The sequence below is a fragment of the Stegodyphus dumicola genome, chromosome 1, assembly GCF_044657685.1.
Source record: "Stegodyphus dumicola isolate Sdum_Otavi_A_Nest chromosome 1, ASM4465768v1".
In the NCBI taxonomy this organism is placed as follows: domain Eukaryota; kingdom Metazoa; phylum Arthropoda; class Arachnida; order Araneae; family Eresidae; genus Stegodyphus; species Stegodyphus dumicola.
Genome location: NC_140768.1, coordinates 244,729,261 through 244,749,223, shown reverse-complemented (window position 1 = coordinate 244,749,223; position 19,963 = coordinate 244,729,261). Strand labels below are relative to the sequence as shown.

Genomic DNA, 19,963 nt, shown 5'->3' with positions numbered 1-19,963 from the left:
GAAAATTTCGTCACGTCGTACAGTAAGGAATGATAGTAAAGATACACATAAATCATACAGTAAAGACACGTGTCATAACCACCAGTCGGATGGCATTCGTGTTTCAAAACTATGCCACTGGAAACTGGTTAGCTGTGAAATTCGCCTTATCTTTACGCGCTCAATAATGTTTTGATTGACTATGACTCTTATTCTGTAATTAGGTTTCTCGAACCCTAAAGTTGTCTGTGGGCTATAAAAATATATTTCTATATGCTGTTTGTTCGCTTATTAAAGTATTTTGGAGTTTAAAGTCATTTTAACCAAGCGCAATCATTAAACACATCCGCTATCAAAACTGGAGACGAACTCATGTGGTATATTGTGCTATTATTCACGCCCTTTTTCGCGATGCACTTTAGAAGAAGCCGAACCCTTGTATAATACAAACTGGTTATTTGTATGACTTTGTCACCCTCTTTGTGTAGAAGAGGTCTTTCTATGTGTCAAGAGTGACTCATAACTGCTTTGTATATTTAAATATTACGTATGAGCTGAATATTCTAGACCAGGGATTCTTAACCTGTGGTACGCAAGAGAAAAATAGGTGGTACGCAAAGAAGCAAACTATTTGTAACTATTAAATTCAAAATGTAATACCCCAACATTCTGATTAAGTGTTTTCTCTAACATTCGCAAATTTATGCGATCTGAACTTCATTCAAGAGTGGTGGTGATACTAGTAATTTGTAGTGGTTGGTACTAAAGGTTTTCAATTTCTGTTTAGATGGTACGCGTTAGTCAAAAGGTTGAGAACCGCCGTTCCAGACTATTGTCTGTGTCGTATGTATTTACAGAAATTGATTTTATGGCTTTAAAAATATCTGTTGCACTTCTGTATCATTTTATAATACTAAATCAACAGAAATGTTAAAAACTCTCACATAATTTAACAACTAGTTTACTTGTATCGGATTAGATAACAGAAAGCGACGCAGATGATTGCTTTCCCACGTTACTATACATAGCTGTGCTGCATAGGGTAACTGAAGAACTAGCAAAAACAACAAGCAATTTGAAACAATAAATGATCTAAACAAAACATTGATGCTTAATATCAATGATTATCTTCCTAATCACCCCAAATGTATGCGCCGCGGAGACAGAATTCTTGAGAAAAATGCATTTAATTATTTGCAAGGTACGTGATTTTGAAAACAAGACGAAATTTTCTTTTAAATAGCAATTTTTATTTGGCATTTCTCACTTTTGAAGTACCTTAAAACATCGAAGATCATACTAGAAAAAGCATATAAGTTGGAACAATTTATGTGCTTTTTTTCAGGTTCTATTTGCTTAGCCGTAGATCGTTTCTCCAAAATAAAAATTAGAATTTGCATACTTTTGAGGCCAGTTTTATGATATATATAAAAATGAGCTCTTTTCTTCATACCTCAGCCAATTTAATTCTATGCATTAGAAAAGGAAAAATAGTATATCTATAACTATGTAAAAGGGGAAAAAATATACCAAAAACAAAACAAATATACTGCTTTACTCTGAATTAGTATTTGCTTTGAAGACATTTAATATGACAGATATAAAAATAAAAGTCTGTATAATTCAAGTTGAATTGCCCCAAATCATTTAACATGAAAATTATTTTGCCTCATGCCAAAATTTTAAATTAACATTATGAATGCTAACGAGAACAAAGCATTTTGATTGTATTTTACCGCTTGGACGGTGCTGGAAATGTATTTTAAGACTTTCTACCAGACTGCAGTTTCTCTTCTCATTCAAGGAATCTTCCGCCATTTCATATCATAAGAATCTTTGTAGTAATTATATAAGTAGGTAAAATTTTCGCTCTTGTGATGTGCAAAATACTTATATGAGAAAAATCTTGCGCGATATTTAATTCTTTATCACGGTATTGTAATCACGGTGAACCGTTTATGGATTATAAGGAAAATGTGATTGCATAAACTAGGTTAATCTGGAATCAATTCTAACTATAAATAGCACATTTATAAAGTATTTTCTCTCTTCCTCCAGCATGGCTTCGTGATGCATTGGTGCACACTTGGTGCGTATTTGAGAGGTCCAGGTTAGAGTCCAGCTTCGAGCATAGCATATTTTTCACTTCACCAGTATTAAAAATCACAATGACTCTACCGTGGCTTCCGAACTAAAAGGTAGTGGACAATAATTCATAACCACCAGGATTTGACGATTGGGTCTCCTAATCCCCAATCCCCAATCGATTTTTAAAAAAGGGAGTATATTTTCTTCTTCCTTCCAGCATGCTTTCGTGGTGTATTGGTAGCAGACTCGGCTCATATTCGAGAGGTCCAGGAGGCGAGGGAATTGCTCATTTTTCACGTCTGCTGGTTCAAAATACCCTAATGATTCTAAAGATGCGTGCTTGTTTCCATGTTTACGTGATTATCATGTCTATCTAACAACTTGAAAATATCTTTTTCGAATCTTTATAAGGGCAAAGTTTATGTTTCAAGTTTGCAGCATAAAAGGAACCTAGCAGTATTTGCCAATGGCTCCCAACTAAAAAGGTGATGGGCGTCAATTTATTACTTTATGGATTTGGTTGATTGAGCTTTGTACCTCTCCCTAGTCCTATTTCAAGCGGTGAAGAATATACTACGATACACCAAGAAATCACGAACGATTTTCCAACTAGCTAGCAATTCGGGTTTCGAATCCCGATGAAGGCATTTTTGCCTTTTATCATCTCTTCTCCTAAAATTCTCTCGTAGTATTTATTATCTTAGTTTTTCTTTGGACATTAGATTTAATTTAAGTAATTAATTAAAAATAAAATATATATTTTTAGTTTAAATTCCTTTTTAAAATTTTATTTTATTTTGTTTTAAATACATTTTGGATATTTGTCTAAAATTGCATTAGATCAAAAACTTTAAACACAGTTTTAAAGCATTTCTGAACTAGGGACGTAGTTTAGAAGGCTAAATAAAATAAAATTATTATTTTGCTTGAAGCGAAAGTTTTTCCTACTCCAAAAGCTGTTATATTCATCATGTTTTGTATTCCTTTTTTAAAACAAGGAAAAAACTAATGTATGCATAAAAAGAAAGATAGTTAATCTTATAATGCAAACAAAGAATTTATTAAAGAATTACTTTCCCCGGGCATCATAAATCTTCCTCGATGAGCAGACTAATCGCATAATAGCATGTTTAGGTTTTAATATTAATTTAATATGAGACCAAGATTATTAAATCCTTTACTATCATAATTTTCTTAATACCTCGGAAGTTTAATATTCTCTAATAGCAAATCCATGGATATACGTTTCGTCAAAAAGACAACACTGATAGGAAACGCAATTTTCAATCAATGATTGTTTGTTTATGATTAAACACTGCAAGCTATATAAATATTTTCCCTGGAATTTTCGAAAATGTTAAAAATCATTAACTTTTCCAGAAATTTTACTAAGCTGTAAAACTTTATCCTCTCAAAAAGATTTATGTATTAACATGTATCTAACATGTTTGTAAATCAGTCAGATAAATGTTAATACAGGTGTTGCTCTCGTTATTGCAACACTTATCATTTTTGGAATGAAATTACGGTTTATTAAAAATTTTACTTCGCGTTATGTGTTATTATTTAAAATATGTATACTGTGATTATAATAAAATTTTCTTATTCAAAGGCCTTGTAGCTTGTTCGAATGAGCATACAATAATGAAATTTGGAATAAAAGTTATTTATACCACAGGAAAGTATGTTCAGAAATAAAATTAGTTCACAATTTCCTTGTCTTGTGAGGCTTTTCAGCAAAATTTATAATGAAAAATAGGAAAGTTTGCTTCTACTTAAATTAGAAAACTCATTTCTGTATTAAAAACAAATAATCAGTATTAAAAATATATTTTATTTTGATCAGTACGTTTTTCAAAATTGTAAATCAAAGCAAAATGTATCTCTCTTCTGTGTAAATTAGGAAACAAAATAACGTAATATTATTAATAATAATAATAAAAACATTACCATAAAAAATCTGAAATGTTTCAGATTTTAAATTACGACCAAAGGGGCTTTTTTTAACGTTTTGTGTGTTACCTTTATTTACTAAATATCATAGTCTTTGCAATTAAACCATAAAATTTAGTTCAATAGCAATGTCGCAAAATAATTTTAAAATGAGCATATCTTTAGAATTTCCGATACACAGTTCGACGTGCCGGAAATAAAAAAGTTTTTTCCCCATAGAGTGTCGCCATTGCTCGCTTTGAAATCTTTGAGTTTGTTACTCAAAAATTCGTTAAAGTTTTACAAAATATGAAATCGATAATAAAAAAAATTCCAAGTTTCAAATTTGATCTTCCACATACCCATATTCTTAGGAGGATTACGTCATTCAAAATTTATCTAGATATCGTTGTTTTATCACAGTGCGAGAAATATACATACATTTATGCAGATTTTTAATTATTTAATTTCTTCAAATATAATGCAGGGGTCTAACATTTTGTGGCAACAGTTTGAAAAGTGAACCGACGTTTATAGGAGTGCGACGCAATATGCCAAAACGAAAGTAATTAGTCCTTCGGGACTCAGATCCCTTTGGACTAAAAATCTGAAAGGTTGCAGATTTTAAGTTACATCCAAAAGAGCCTTTTCTTTTAACGTTATGTGTGTTGCCTTTATTTATTAAATATCACGTTCTTTGCACTTAAACCACAAAATTCAGTTGAATAGCAATGTCGCAAAATAATTTTAAAATGAGCATATCTTTAGAATTTCCGATGCACAGTTCCGCGCGCTGGAGATAAAAAGGTTTTTTTTTCAACGTAGACTGTTGCCATTACTCCCTTTGAAATCATTGAGTTTGTTAATCAAAAATTCGTTAAAGTTTTACAAAATAGGAAATCGATAATCAAACAAATTACAAATTTCAAATTTGGTCTTTCACATGCCCACATTCGTAGGATGATTACGTCATTCAAAATTTGATGGCTCTATGTACCGTTCTTTAATCACAATCCGAGAAATATACATACATTTATGCAGAGCTTTCATTATTTAATTGCTTCAAATATAATGCAAGACTCTAACATTTGGTGGCAACAGTTTGAAAAGTGATTCGCCGTTTTAAGTGATTTAACGCAAGACTGCAAAACGAAAACAATAGTCCTTCAGTGACGAAGCATCTTTGAACTGTAAAAGATTATGTTATATAAAAAGCAGCTCATCGGTACTGGGCAAATATTTTATTTTGCCTAACGTATCTTCAAAGAAGGAAGAATTCGCTATGCTTGTCAAGGCAGTTCTTCAGAACATCAGCAATTGCTCATCTGCATTGCGAGAAAATTGCTGTTTGAGAGGATTGCGAAAAGAGCTAATATAAAAGACCTGGGTTAAGAAACATGGATAAGAACTTCAAAGACACTTGATGTCTCTAGGTTTCTCTGCTGCTGTAAATTACAAGGATTTAAGTAGTGTCACTTTCTTCAGTCCCTGCACAAAGTGAAGAAATTCAAAGAGACTGGTATCTCTGAGTCTCTCATCTATTCTCAGTATTTAGTTATAAATGCTCATACGTTGTGCATTGCATGGTCTGCGGTGCGAAATTTGTTGCAGACAGTTTTACAATAGTAAGTCTGCCAAATACACAACTCATCACAATGATGAATGTAATCCTGAACATTCTGGCTTACACGCGGCTACGTGCTTTGTTAAACCTCTGAGTGGCTGAACGTTTTCGATCTGCTCACGAAGACATGTATTTAAACAACTTCTATTAGCTAAATTTTTATCATTACTTATTTTAGTCTCTGTTTACATAAACTTCCTTTCATTAAGATGATGTATATTTTATAAAAAAATCTAAGAAAGCAAAATATTTTAAATTATAATCTAACGCACACCAAATTACAAAAAAAAAAAAAAAAAAATCATTATAGCTGTTACCATCAAAGATAACTGCAAACACCCGGTGTTCGCGCTTGTTGTCAGCTATAAAATTCACATGGTGTAAGAGCTAAAGCCATAAGATGTGCATATTTTGCGTACTGATTCCTCACGAGAATGGACATCGTTGAAAAGTGGCATTCTAACATTCTGGGCATAGTTGAGGCATATTTGTCTTAAGAAGCAAAGCATACTCAGAATTACCGCACCTACGGTGTTTCGCGACGCAATGTGGTGCCTAAACGTCATTACATTCTGGTCATAAACAGTATGAGGGGCAAACAAAAAGCTGTAAGTTTAAACTCTACCAGTCCATGAGTCTGAAACTCTAAGGAATACAGACTAAGGGTATTAAGTTTATTAGCACTAGCACTTAACACACGCATCTTATCCATCTTGTGTGGTCTTAGGAATATAAACGCTATGTCTAATTAACACATTTTAAATTTATTTTCTATATAACTCGGTGCAAAAACAGGCCAGATCTAACTATAAATGCTGACAAATGTCTCCAAATCCATCAAAACACTCATTTTGTCCTGCTCCGTTAGCACACAATGATAGACGAAGCACGAGGTATGCTGCATACCAGTGCGTAGCCCAAACTCTCTCTCTATAAATTTCACATTCGGGTTTTATATAAATACTACATGATTTCCATTTTGATTAGGCTGGCGAGAGAAACAGAAGTAACAGAAACTAATTGGTGAAACTTTTGCATGTTATTAAAATAAGCTATCTCTGAAAACTTTGAGGATAGATGATTTCAAATGCCTCTTTTCAGAAAACGATGAAAATCGAGGAAATTCTCCCCATGTTCCTATTTTCTGAAGCTCTTAAAGATTTATGTATTGAGTGATTAGTGTAAGATTTTATTATCATCTAATGTTTCAAAATAGAGTTAAAGCGTTAACTTAATTTTGTACAGAATGCATATTTTTATTTCTTGTACCACTTCAGATATTTTTTGGCAGACGCCTTTATCAAATTTGTTTTTATGTGAATGTTTTTGATTAGTTATAGTCGCAGAGTTTCTGAATCTTTTTCACTGATATTACAGCTGTTTTCGTTTCAAAATATATGTGAAAGAATAGGTATTTTCAATATTTTATTAAAGTTTAGGTGTATATTTTCCTGAATTGAAGATGACGAATAATTTCTAGCATACCAACGAAGTCTCTTTAGAAATTCACCATATAAAATACGAAATTGGAATACATCTACACAGTCTATGGAATTTTGTTGCAGTTTTCAATGAACAGAAAAGAGAGAATAGCTATTTTACAGTAGCATTTTAAAGGAAGAAAACAGAACAGATTGATATGCATAAAATAAATAAAGAAAACATGCGTATTGCAAATAAAATCATATAGCTGTTCTTTTCAGAATATATATTTTGAATTGCTTCTCGCTTGAAAGTAAAGCTCGCAGTATTTCCTTTTACAGCTAAGCAAATATCAAGGGAAAAACTTTCCTAAGGAATATTTCAAAAAACATGAGGACGTATATAGAATAAATCAAAATGACTGACATAAACATGTTTCGAAATTTCAACGAATCTCTGTTATTATTTATCAGTTGAAAAGTATCTGGTTTTTTATGTGTGTAGAAAGACACTTCCTCTCAAGAAAAGCACGTGTTGATCTGAATATTCTCAATATTTTTGTGTCATAATACGCTACAGGTAGCTTTTATTTGTAAAATTGTTTTCATTAATAGAGAATCTTGCTCTTAAAGATAAGTAGTTCAATAGGCTACCGAAGAATGAAAAAAATGTCATAGTCATACAATGAAAAAACGTAATTCTTTGTCTTAGAAACATTCTCTATAAGTTTTACTAATTAGGGGATATTAACAAGCTTATAAAGAAATTCTCTTAGCACAGAACGTCATGTTTAAATGAGAAATTACAAGGACACACTGACAAAGACATGTTAAAATGTCCTGTAGGCGATGACTATCATCACGTTTTCTAGTCTTTTAAATTGGCAGGTTTTAACGAGATACACGTTCTTCAATACATATGAACCCAAATAATGTTTTACACAGTAGATACATTCCTTAGAAAACCGTGCGAAGAAACGTACGATATATGATAAATTTGGGGATATGTTCCACAACTTTAAAACATCTAGTAAGATGAAAAATCTCTAACTATTTTCCAAAAAAACCTTCAAAAAAGTAATAATGAAATCCATATTACAGATTTATAAAACAAAAGCAATTCATTTTTATTACAAAGGAATAAAAATCAGTTTCGCAACTATTCATCGCTACTTGATAGCAAGCGTGCACTTTTTTTACGAATTGGATCAAAATGTGTCAGTGGATATGTCAGACATATCTAATACAACTGTCCGGGTTTGATTCAAATGAAGAATTTCCTTCTTCATTAACGGCCTCTGTCGGTTATTTTGTTCTTACAAAGTCTGTTATTAGCGACTATTTTTTTGGTTTCTCAAATTGTTCATATAATTCTTGATATCCAGCTATACAAAACTTAAGATTGCATTGAAATTTTAATGCAGGATCCATGTCAGGATCATGAGTAAGAAAATCTTATTCCATATTTGTAGCAAATTCCAAGCCTTCGCGAATTAAGTCAGCCGTTAACAGCTGAACTTCACAATCAACTTCATCGTTAAACGACTTCTTTACTATCATAAATTTTCTTAAATCCGATCAAATCGTCTTCCAATCGTCCAAATAGTTTTCTCGTACCAATTCTTTGATGTCAGCCATTTGCATGTTGCTAAAACCTTCGCCACCAGTTGCATTTGATAGAGTTATAATTTCAGAACACACAGCTGATTTCTTTACTATGAAACTTCCACTTTTGACGCATGCTAGCAAAACTTTTGTCCAATAAGCATTCAAAGTCAATTGGCGCAACTGTTTGCTGACAAAAGAAGCATGTGTAATAGAATCCATAATCATAAATATTCTCCATGCTTCCACAGTCAAATTTATTTTTTCCGCTGAATCTAAAATATAGTTAAGCATTTGCTTCATGCCGTGCATCAGCGTTTATGCCGTACTGAATCAGCTAGGTGGTAATAGGCGACAAAAACAGCATCTGCAAATTTGGATGATCCAGCACTGGGTGGCTGCGCATTATCAACGACCAAAAACTAGTTTGAATTCCAAACCTTTTTGTTCCATATATTTCTGAACCTCAGGACAAAATAGTTGTTGAACCAGTTTGTAAACAGATCAGCCGTCATTCATACCTTTTTATTCGCTATCAAATGAAATGGAAGTTGTTTAATGTTCTTACCTCTTAAAGCTCGGGGCATAAGGCATTTGTTGATGAATTAAGGCGTTAACATTTCATCACTAAATACAGTACTGCAAAACAAGAACGTCACCCGAGATTTGGCTGCTTTGAATCACAAGTTGATGTTTCAGACTTTGCTATGTACGTTCTCTGAGGCACTTTCTTCCAGAATAATTTCGTGTCGTCGGCATTAAATACGTATTTGATTGGAAGTATAACCAGCCTGTTAAAATTATTTTTGCTAGTTTATCCGGAAAGCCTTTTGGCAGCATTTTCGTCTGTTGATGCTACTTCTCCTTTTATTTTTACATTGTGAAATGCGTGTCTTTCTAGAAAACCTCTCAGCCATCCTTCGCTTACATTAAATTCCAGTTTCTTCTTAGCCTGAATACTTGTTGATAGTTCCAATTCCTGAACGTTGGTTGTACATTCTAAATGCTTTCTCTTTTATATTTTCCCATCAATAGGTAGTCATTTCGCCGGTAAATCTTTAATCGAAAACACCATGTGCTTTACCGTTTTTTCTAAGATAGGATTTCGACTATGAGATGCTTTGGAACTGAGTTTCGATACAGAAATTATTGATTGTCGAATGGAATTCTCATTTTTTCTAATTGTTCTTACAATCGCTTCATTTAAATCAAAAGTTTTGCCAACAGATGTGGGGACCTGCCCCTCTATTTAGACAGTCTAGGATTTTTATTTTAGTTTCTAACGAAATTGCTTGTCTCTATGGAATATTTTGTTGTTGTTTAGGCATTTTATAAACAAGGTACTAAAACTTTTCTAAACAGAAAATTGAATAAAATATTAGCTTTTTTAGTAGTAAACTTATATCATCAATAAAAATTATATAGGAAATTTCACCAGCGAATTTTAAAAAAATTCAATACATCAACTTTTAGAACTTTATTGAAACTATTTATTGCATCCTACGAACAGAACACATTGTCACTGAAAAACAAAATTCTGCTGTGTTCAAGTTGGAATAGAACGAGATAAAGAAAAAAGTGGTAATATTCGGGTATTCGGGTATTCCCCGTAACTACCGGAATACAAAGTAAGCATGGCATGAAGTCAAAGAACCTCTACGTAGAGAAGGAAATGTTCCATATAAGTAATGTAAATCAGTTTTCACTACGATGCAGCTGTACCGAGGAGGAACATTTTCTCGTCGCCAAATCCACAAGTATACAGGACATTGAGGAAAATAGGATATGAAACCAAAGCACTAACAGGTATCGTGTTTTGACAAAGTTTTTGGGATAATTTGAACTCAGATTGAAGCTTACTTGGGAAGTGATGAGCAATTCGGTGAAGTTTTACTTTCACTTGCTTGTGCGATCCATATCGCAGTTTGATACATCGAATCGATGGCGGAAATGGTATCAGAAATTTGAATGCGATAAACCTGACTTTCGGCTTCATCACCTGCTCGACAGCTGTTTCGTGCATGCGCGTAAGTCTGAATAGTTGCTTTCTTCGGTGTGGCGAAGCCACTCTTGCATTGGTGAAGCTTTCGTACGTAACATTACAAATTCATTGGTGAAGTAGACCAAGTCACTAACACACGTATGGGCATAAAACGACTAATCATACTGTTAAAAATATAATTTAAAAGAAATACTGGGGGCTGGGAATTCATCGTAGAACAAAGAATTCGTGTAAAAAGGTGTATTTGTTCTTATTGGTGATCCGTGTTATTTCAAAATCGCATAAAAAAGGATAGTATAAAAAAAGAGTTGGGTGCATAAAATCAAGAAATAATAACTCAAAGTTATTTCATGAAAGGATCTGTTGAAAAGTTGCCTTCTATCCATGATCTCATTTTAGTTAAATTATTATCACTTGATTAAACCGAATTACTGCTAAATTCAAAATTTGTCAAACAGTAGGAATTCAGCTAGGAATCTGAAAAGAACTAAGACTTATTACATACTGATCCCTGCTTAATGTAATCATTCGGATATTGTTTATCGAAATGCGCACTCAATTGTACACGAAAAAACGTAAAATCGATCGCTTATTGCGGTTAACAGTTCAGTTAATATGATAAAAATATTATAGAATAAATTTTTTACACTGAAGTAAATTCTCCAAATAAAGTCAAAATAGATTATAGAAACTGCCAAATAACAAAGGAATATCTCCCAAATTAAAATTTGATTTAGATGATTAAATAGTTCTCCTAGATATTTCTTCCTTTAAACGCAGATGATTGGATTAAATTGCCAACCATCTAGCTTTCTATTTCAGCCAACCAGTTGAAATTAGACAAAGAAGCATTTTAGCTTGACACAGAATTTAAACAACTCTAACGATTTTGAAAGAGGTCAGGCACAGATTCCCCTTCTTCAGAAGCTAAAACCTTTTTGCATACGCCAAACTAAGGTTGCCTTATTTTACCTAATTTTAAATTTTATGTTAGCATGTTCTTTTCCAATGCTCTCCGAGTATTAAGATTAGGGGTAGAACATGATCAGTCAAATAATTTCCAGAAAAGTTATTCACAGTCACAAATGATCTTTTTTTTTTTTTTTTTTTATTAAGGATATTATGAACAATCTATGAAAAAGCTTTCGCATTTTCTTAATTAAATTGCTGTGAATGTATCTTGAATGTTTCTAGTTACATTTATATTAACTTCTAGTTCAGTTGCTATTTTGAAAGATAATTTTTCTCATCGTTTAATGTTATAAAAATAATTATGGACAAACATAATCACACTAAAACGTTTTCAAGGGGCTGGAGCATGTCTGTTCTGCACGTTCACTACTTTAAATGTGTCTCAAGAAATTTCAATAAATTACGGACTTTAAAATTCGCTCTCTAATGTAAAGTTTGAAATGTAGGACCGCGGAATTTTTTTTCTGCTCCTTTCTGTAAAATTAGCTGACTAAATGGTCATGATATATAAAACATTGGTTTTATAGCCCACGGGAAACGGTTAAGAGGTCCCTACTGCATTGAGATTATTTGCATATACTTATGTACTATATATAATTATAATTTATATCTTCCTCTTATAAATGTTCACTTAGCGCCGTTCCGTTCTCATGAACAACCTAATTTAGTACTTTTCTTCTGTTAACAAAAGAAATCCTAACGACATTTTTGCTTTTCGCAAGAAATGTGAAAAATTCTAAATACTTTGCTCTTTTCTTATTCAAAAATTAAGTCTTTATTTAAATTTCTAAACAGCATATACGTTTAAGGCAATTTTGCAGTTTGCTTTCATTATTTGACCAAACATTTACAAGAAATTTTTTTTAACTTAGTACACAAGCACACACACTCTTGCTTCAGGTATTTCGCTTAAACCAAAGTAAACAGACAAGCATACACGGACTAGGCATAAATAATGTAGACGTAGAAGATCTGATGGATGGGGGAAAATATTAGAAGTAATAAAATATTAATAGTTTTTATCTCAAGTCTTTATTTCAAACGCTGAAAACAATTTATCTTGGACTAGCGAATATTAAGCGACTTAGCTTTATGCATCATCCTCACAGCATTTATTTTAAATCTTTCTTAGAGCTTCCTCCCATTTTATTTGTGAAAAATAAAATTCCGTTTGATGTGTGATATTTCTAATTCATGTGAACATTCATATTCACTAATATTTACCATATTCTAGTCTTCATAGTTATATTTTATTTTTTATTCATATTAACCGTATCGTTCTATTTTCAGTTTTCTATTCAACTTTGGTTTTAAGATATGTTAGACATAATTAGATAAGTTTCTTTGAAGACCTAGCAACGAAAAAGATCTCTCCAATATTAATATTATTTCCCATGTAACTGACTTTCCTTTCAAGAAACGTTTATTGCTTCTTCGCTTTCAGATACCGTATACCTTACGAAAGCGTTCGAAGGAACAGTTTATTTTTGTAGGACAGTGAAATCCGCATTGCAGTTAAATCTATAAGTTCAGTGTACTAATAAGAAACGCACAGTTAAAATACGAAGGAAAGTTATATAATATAAATAAAAAATCGCACGTAGTGGAATTAGTTATAATACTTATAATAACATATGATCGTCTGAAAGATTTAATCAATGCTTAACTTTAAGGCTAAGACCGTGGATTAGGAAATGAATTAGCATCCATGCCTTTCAAAAATAAAAGAATAGGTGCTAGAATTGAGTTTCCTAGCCTGGGGTTTTCCAGAGTTCTACTGTTCTGTTAAAAATGTTTAGGATTCTATCTAGAAATTGAAATGAACAACGCAATCATAATATTACGGATTTTGTATATATGTAAATAATTTTAACGAAATTATGTGTGAAATTCTAGTAGTTTTGTATAATCTAACATTAAATGCTTGAACGTGACGAAGTGTACAGGAAAAATAAGATTACATGAGGAAATTTATTTAAGGAGTTAAATGAGTATCTCGCTAAATTGGCGAGATATTGCCAAGGTGGCGATGGTTGGGCGATTAATTCTTGTAGCTAAGTTTGGCGATAAATCGCCGAAAGTCACCAACATGGCGACTGTTTGACAACATTTTGCTCCGGTCCCTTTATGACTGCATTTGGTACTGTAATTGAATAACTGTTACTGATCCCTGCATGTAATTCGTACCGTATCCGAACCTCATATGTCTTAAAGTAATTTTGAGAAATGGAAGGTACTAGAAATTTCTCGGCGGCTGGTGGAAAACGATACAAGACCTAAGAGAGCATTAGTTTCTCAGTTATCAGTTTAGAGCTGAATTCGGAGTATTGAGATATCTTTGTGAGCTTCGACTTTTAGATGCGCTTTGCATTGCGTTGTGTTTAACGTTCTCAGTAGTTTGAAGTGTAATTACTGATGGTGCTCAGTGGTACTGAGAAGAACTGTATGAGCGATTTTGTGGAAAGTTTTGTGGAATTGTAGGTGTCTCTTTTGTTAAAACAAATAATAGTAAGTTATCATCGGTATTACGAGTAATCGATTATGAATCCATACGCACGCAAAAATATGTAAATTTTGGGCTGAACGTACGCTAATATTTACCCAAATGTTCTCTGACACATGATTAATATTTCAAAGATTCTGCATAGTTTAAACGTTTGAAACTTCACTTTAGAAGAGGCAGAAAATAAGTTTATAAAGTAAAAAAAAAAAAAAAAAAAAATACATATATTTGTTTTTTGACTCAAATATTATTGTACTGTCAAATATCGGAAATCACGATATGCAAAAGTGAAGTTAGGTATTCGATAGGAATTTCCGTAACGTCAAAATATCAGATATACCGGATGCCGTTATAGAGCGATAATTTCGTTGAATGCTACGTTTTTTTTTATCTATTTTCATGTGATAAATCTATATATAAGTATCAGTAGCAAAATACTTTTAACTGTCGTAATGATAATTAATTATTTACTCGTATATTTAATCCTTTTATTTTACTAATTTTATGATATAAAATTCTAGATGAGAAAATTACGTGAATAATTTAATTTCAGAAAAAAACGCGGTTACAGTAAGAACCTAATAAACTGAAAGATTTCATACATAACCTACCGGTAACCATCATAATTTTATTTATGTAAAAGAAATCTGCATTTTAATAAGAAAGTATAATAATACTAACATTAACAATAATCTAATATCTTCAATCTACTTCCCTACATCTTAAATTTTGTTCGGTATTATTGTCGCTCACTGTCATTTTCTAGGCTTCAAACGATTCAGTATTGCTAGAATTAATGACTGTCGTGTGCTATAAACTTCAAGTCACCTTCAAACCTTGTCACCAGCATCTTCGCCTATCCGTAGTTTAATCTGTATTCCCACATGAAATGATCTTCATAAAGATCAAAAGCATAAGACATCATTGTTTTCTTGAAGTTTTTTCATTATTATTGCTTCATCTATTAGAGCTCATGCATTCAAAATCCAAAAGCAAATCAATTTAATGGAAGGTCTATAAATTTTTCTGGTTCAAGTAAAATTGTGCAACCCTGCTCTTATGCATTAATTATATGTCTTTGAACAATTTATTCATTAATACATCCAGTGGTTGCAGAAGAGATGCATGTCTTCCTGGAATGATAACAGCAATGGAGTTTGTTCTGTACCTTTTTAATTTGTTTCTTTTATGAGATGGGCACAGGAGTTGTTTATTTCTAGCGGTGACGTCTTATGCAGAAAATCATCTGACCTACGAGCCCATACAAATTTCGAGAACTGTTTCATTAATTCGCACCATATCCAGTCTTTCTCCTGTACCATAACTATGATACGATTAGGGAGTTTGTTTCGGCGCATGTTGAGTTTATAAATTTCGGAAAGCTCGCTTTCTGAACTCCTTGATAAAGAGGAAAATTACTGAAACACTTCAAACATTTTCAGAACCTTGTGCTAAAAGAGGAACAAAACTAAGAAAGGGGAAGGTACACACACGAGTAAATACAGCATTTATTTTATTACAGAGTAGGTTTACCGGAATTCAGATTAAGAATTCCGACAGAGCCATAAACATGGTAACCTTCGAACGTCGTTAATAACTATAAGTGGGAATGGTATAAAAAATCAGGCTAAGTCCAATATGTATTTAAAAAATGATGTGAAAGAGTTTTATGCGGAGTTTAGTGCATAAGATTGGGTATGACTTCAACATGTAACAGAAGCATGGAATAATTCGTAACATTTTTGTAAAACAAACCATTAGTTAGTTTTACAAAGGTACTTGATGAAAGAATGTGTAACTTATTATTCCAGCTGCAAAATTGAAGTAGTGAAAAAAGCTTCACGTTCAAGCTGAAAATGTTTCTGTATGTGCGAATTTTGTTAGTAATTTTTTAATCATAAAAGATATTTTCAGGCGAAAAGCTTACTCATTTTTCGTGTTCAAACATTCAGAATCCAGTCAATTCAGAATAATCGACATTGTCCCAACCAACATGAATATTACAGGTTTTTTTTCCCTCTGGACTTAAAGCTTCAGGTTTTAAAACTTTCACTACTCATTTGAAGCATACTTTAAAACACAGATCATCTTTCCTTTTCGCTGACGCTTAGTACATGGAGTTGGAATAACCTTATAAGAATACACTTAGCATCTGTAAAACTGTACTGTTCTTTTAGAATTTTTCGAGGCGAGGAAACCAAAGAAATCTGCAATGTCCTTGTCGGTATTTATGCCAGGATTTGATGCCTATCGTGTAACAGGACTAAAATACTAAAATAGTGCATTACATCTTTAAGTGTGGGGACTGTGAATGAGAATTTCGAATATACTCTTGTTCATTATTAGAGTGAAACGGATTTTCATACGACGTAGAAATTTTCTTGACCCGTTATAGTTGTTTGATGCTCGAAATTTCCTAGAAACTGTAGATGTTATAGTATTTCTCTCGTATTTTCCTTGAATGTGCATTCAAGGATATTAGAATTCATTTCCATTCAGCCTCGATGTATTAAGAAAAGCAGTAAAAGAAACATTCTTCAGTATCAAGCCCTTTCTTCTGTAAAGTAATGATGTGAGCAGCAATTCTAATGATTCCTTTATGATCTTGATGCATTGCATAGAAGCTGATTAATGGAAAACAATAAAAATTTGTAACTTGTAAGTAAATGTACGCTGAAGGTATAGTGAGCAGCTATTAATCCAGTATTAATGAAGAATAAATGGCTATATAACTGTGCAGCTTCTAGGATCATATTCCTGAAATAGTCGGAAAATGCTTGAAAAGATATTTTGCATTCATCAGTACTCTTTTGAACATATGTATTTGAACATATGCTTAACAGTACAAATCTTTTATAAAATTCCAATATGAGTAACTACAGCGAAGAAGATGTTTTCCAAGCTAAAATGATCAAACTGATTTAAAGTCATGTTCATGTGAAGATAAGTTGAACTCTGTTCAAAAGTATATTTTCCAAGAATTACAATACCATGATATCAACATAACTATGTTTTACAATACGTACATAAAGTTCGTAATGGGATGCATTAATAGTAGATTATAGATTTGTAAAATTTTGGATTTTTATTTAATTAACTATAAATGTAGTTTGAAATATTAATATATTTCATATTATAGGAAAAGCGTTGGCCCTTGGGATACTAGAAATACTAGAGTATGATGTAAAGATTTTAGCTTTGAATGGGATAGGGTTATGAATCTTTCAAGGATTTTCCTCCTAAATCAGGTATCCTGAGCATCCAAATTACCCCTCATAATTTCTACAATTTCGATGCTGCTGTACTGATTTGAGTTTAATTTATTTGAGATTTGGTTCAATGTTAGCATCATCATGCAATCTCATATATTTATCTATATCTCAAAATGACGTAACAGAAAGAACAGAGAATAACAACTTTTTCAGAAATTTTCACATATTTGCGATTCAGATTTTTCATCGCTACCGTGATATTTTTCTGGGATTTTCGAGAATTCAAAATTTGGTTTTGTTGTTAAACGTAGACAATGTAGTTTTTGCAGACAAAGCATGCATGAACAGAAAGAGTATCGTTACTACATTATATTTTATCGGTATCAAAATTTGTTCTTGAATTTTTGCAGATGTTAGATTCGTTCTGAGATCAGAGTTACGCTCGGGTGTATTCATAAAACATTTCCTGCTGCATAATGTTTTATCAAATATCAAAGGCGTTTTTACAACTTTGAAATTGACGAAACCACAGGTTTGTAAGAAATCTCCGTATTTCTTCCTAAGACGAATAATGGAAGATTTAAAAAGAATATGTCCATTACGTATCAAATCATATATAAATGGGCAATCTTTCGGGCATAAACGCTAAATTTAAAGCTATTTACAGCCAGCTTCTTTAAAATTATACATAATATTCCGGTCAATACTGAATTTTTCGGAATAAATTCCTTAGGATTTTGCATGTTATTGATCTAATAAATTTCGTAATCTCTTGTTCACGTTTAGTACTGCATCATAATGCGTTGCTCTTATATAAATTCCACATTAAAAAAATCTTAGGAATATTACCTGGATGGATTTGCAGTTAGAGATAGATATCCCGATATAATATTGACAGATTTCTTTTCATACCTAACTTAATGAACCTTTTTTATATATATCTGATTATTAAAGACTATTCTTCCATAATTAAATCAGGTGGGGTTGCTGCGCTTCGGTTACGGACGGAAATCATTGAAATGTTACTTCCGATATGCTGTGCAACGGTTTGTGAGAATTTGAATAACGGCTAGAACAATGTGCATGACACAAAAGGGGTACTTAATTGAAAAATTTCGAAATGTAACATATATATATAATGTAACTGAATAGATTATTTAACCAGCTTACTGTTCGTCACTGAAATGATTTCAGTACTTTATGGCAACCTTGTACATTTGCAAGCATCTTGTCAGAAACTATTTTATTTAAGCAAATATGGGCTCTTCACCTAATTAGCGGAACGAATAATCGTTTTACGGAGCTCCACGTCTGCTTTTTAAGTGTCACTCATTGTCAGTACCAAGTAACTGTGACTATTCTGTTTTACAAATACAAATATGTGTTTCAATATACATTGAAAAGTTTTAATTCATTATGAATTACTAGTATTTTAAGAAAAATACTTCGTTTTAGGTAAACTAAACGAGCCTAAAAACTGTAAAATTGCAAGAAAAATGTATCATGTCAATTTTTATTTTACCCATATAAAGGAAAATAAAAAATGACATGACGCTATATAAGCACTTACAATAAAACCATTTTTCTATATGTAATACATTTGAAATGTGTTCCTCAGAATTCGTTACTTTTACAATTTTATTAAAGTTGACATGGCGCAAATGAGTGCAATTAAATCTTAAATTATAATTGATTTATAAGGTATTTTCTTCCTCCTTCTAGCATGCCTTCGTGATGTAATGGCGCGTATTCGAGAGGACCAGGTTCGAGATGTAGCTAGGGTATTGCACATTTTTCGTATTTCCTGCTTCAAAATAACTGAATGACTCTACAACTGGCTCCCGAACTAAAAGGTGGGGGGAGATAATTCGTCACCACCAGGATTTGGCGACTGGATCTCCTAATCTCCAATTGCTCTCTAAAAGGGGGAGTATGTAAGGTATTTGCTTCTTCCTCCCAGCATGCCTTCGCGGTGAAACAGTAGCACACTCGAGGCATATTCGAGATGTCCCAAGTTCGAGTCCCGGCCAAGGTGCACATTTCGTCATCTCCTGCTTAGGAAAAAAAAGTAATGATTTTACAGATTGATTATATACATAATTAAAATACTTGAGATTTATATTGTAAAAAGACTTAATTTAATTTCTTTTAACAAACAATTATATTAATATAATATTTTCTAGTACTGTTCCAGTAAAATGTGTATTTTGTACTACAAGATCATCTTAACTTTCCAAATTTTAAGATTTTGGATCATTACATGTGGAGTTGCAGCATCTCAAAGAAAAGATTTATTTCTTCCTGTAACAAAGACTTAGGGACTGTAATATGAAAAAGAAACAAAATCTTTGTACGATCTTATTACATTTCATTGTTTATCAATTTAACGACAAGGATATCCATTCAAGTAGAAAGAAGTTTTAAAAAAATTTTAAAAGATTTGTAAGGAGAACAAATAAATGATTTATTTTATAAACGTGAGTCTCATCCATGCGAATGATTATATGTTAGAGCTCTTTTCCTAAAGATTTTAGTTCTGAAAAAAAAGGAGATCTTGCAGCTTACTCAAAATTAAGACATTCAATATTTTTTGTAACAAATAATAGTAACAGTACTTATTGATCA

At 32.2% G+C, this 19,963-nt stretch overlaps 1 protein-coding gene across 3 annotated transcripts in view; it reads left to right on the top strand.

The window, feature by feature from the left end:
* Positions 1-19,963, top strand: part of LOC118192603 (synaptogenesis protein syg-2-like) — a 367,366-nt gene that overhangs the window by 90,367 nt on the left and 257,036 nt on the right. Inside the window, exon 1 of one of the 3 annotated variants that reach the window (XM_085827027.1) lies at positions 19,293-19,406. The exons of the other annotated variants lie outside the window; for them this stretch is intronic. The gene's annotated coding sequence lies outside the window, so the exon portion shown is untranslated. Of the gene's footprint in view, positions 1-19,292; positions 19,407-19,963 lie in introns of those variants that run through there. 3 annotated transcript variants of the gene reach the window in all.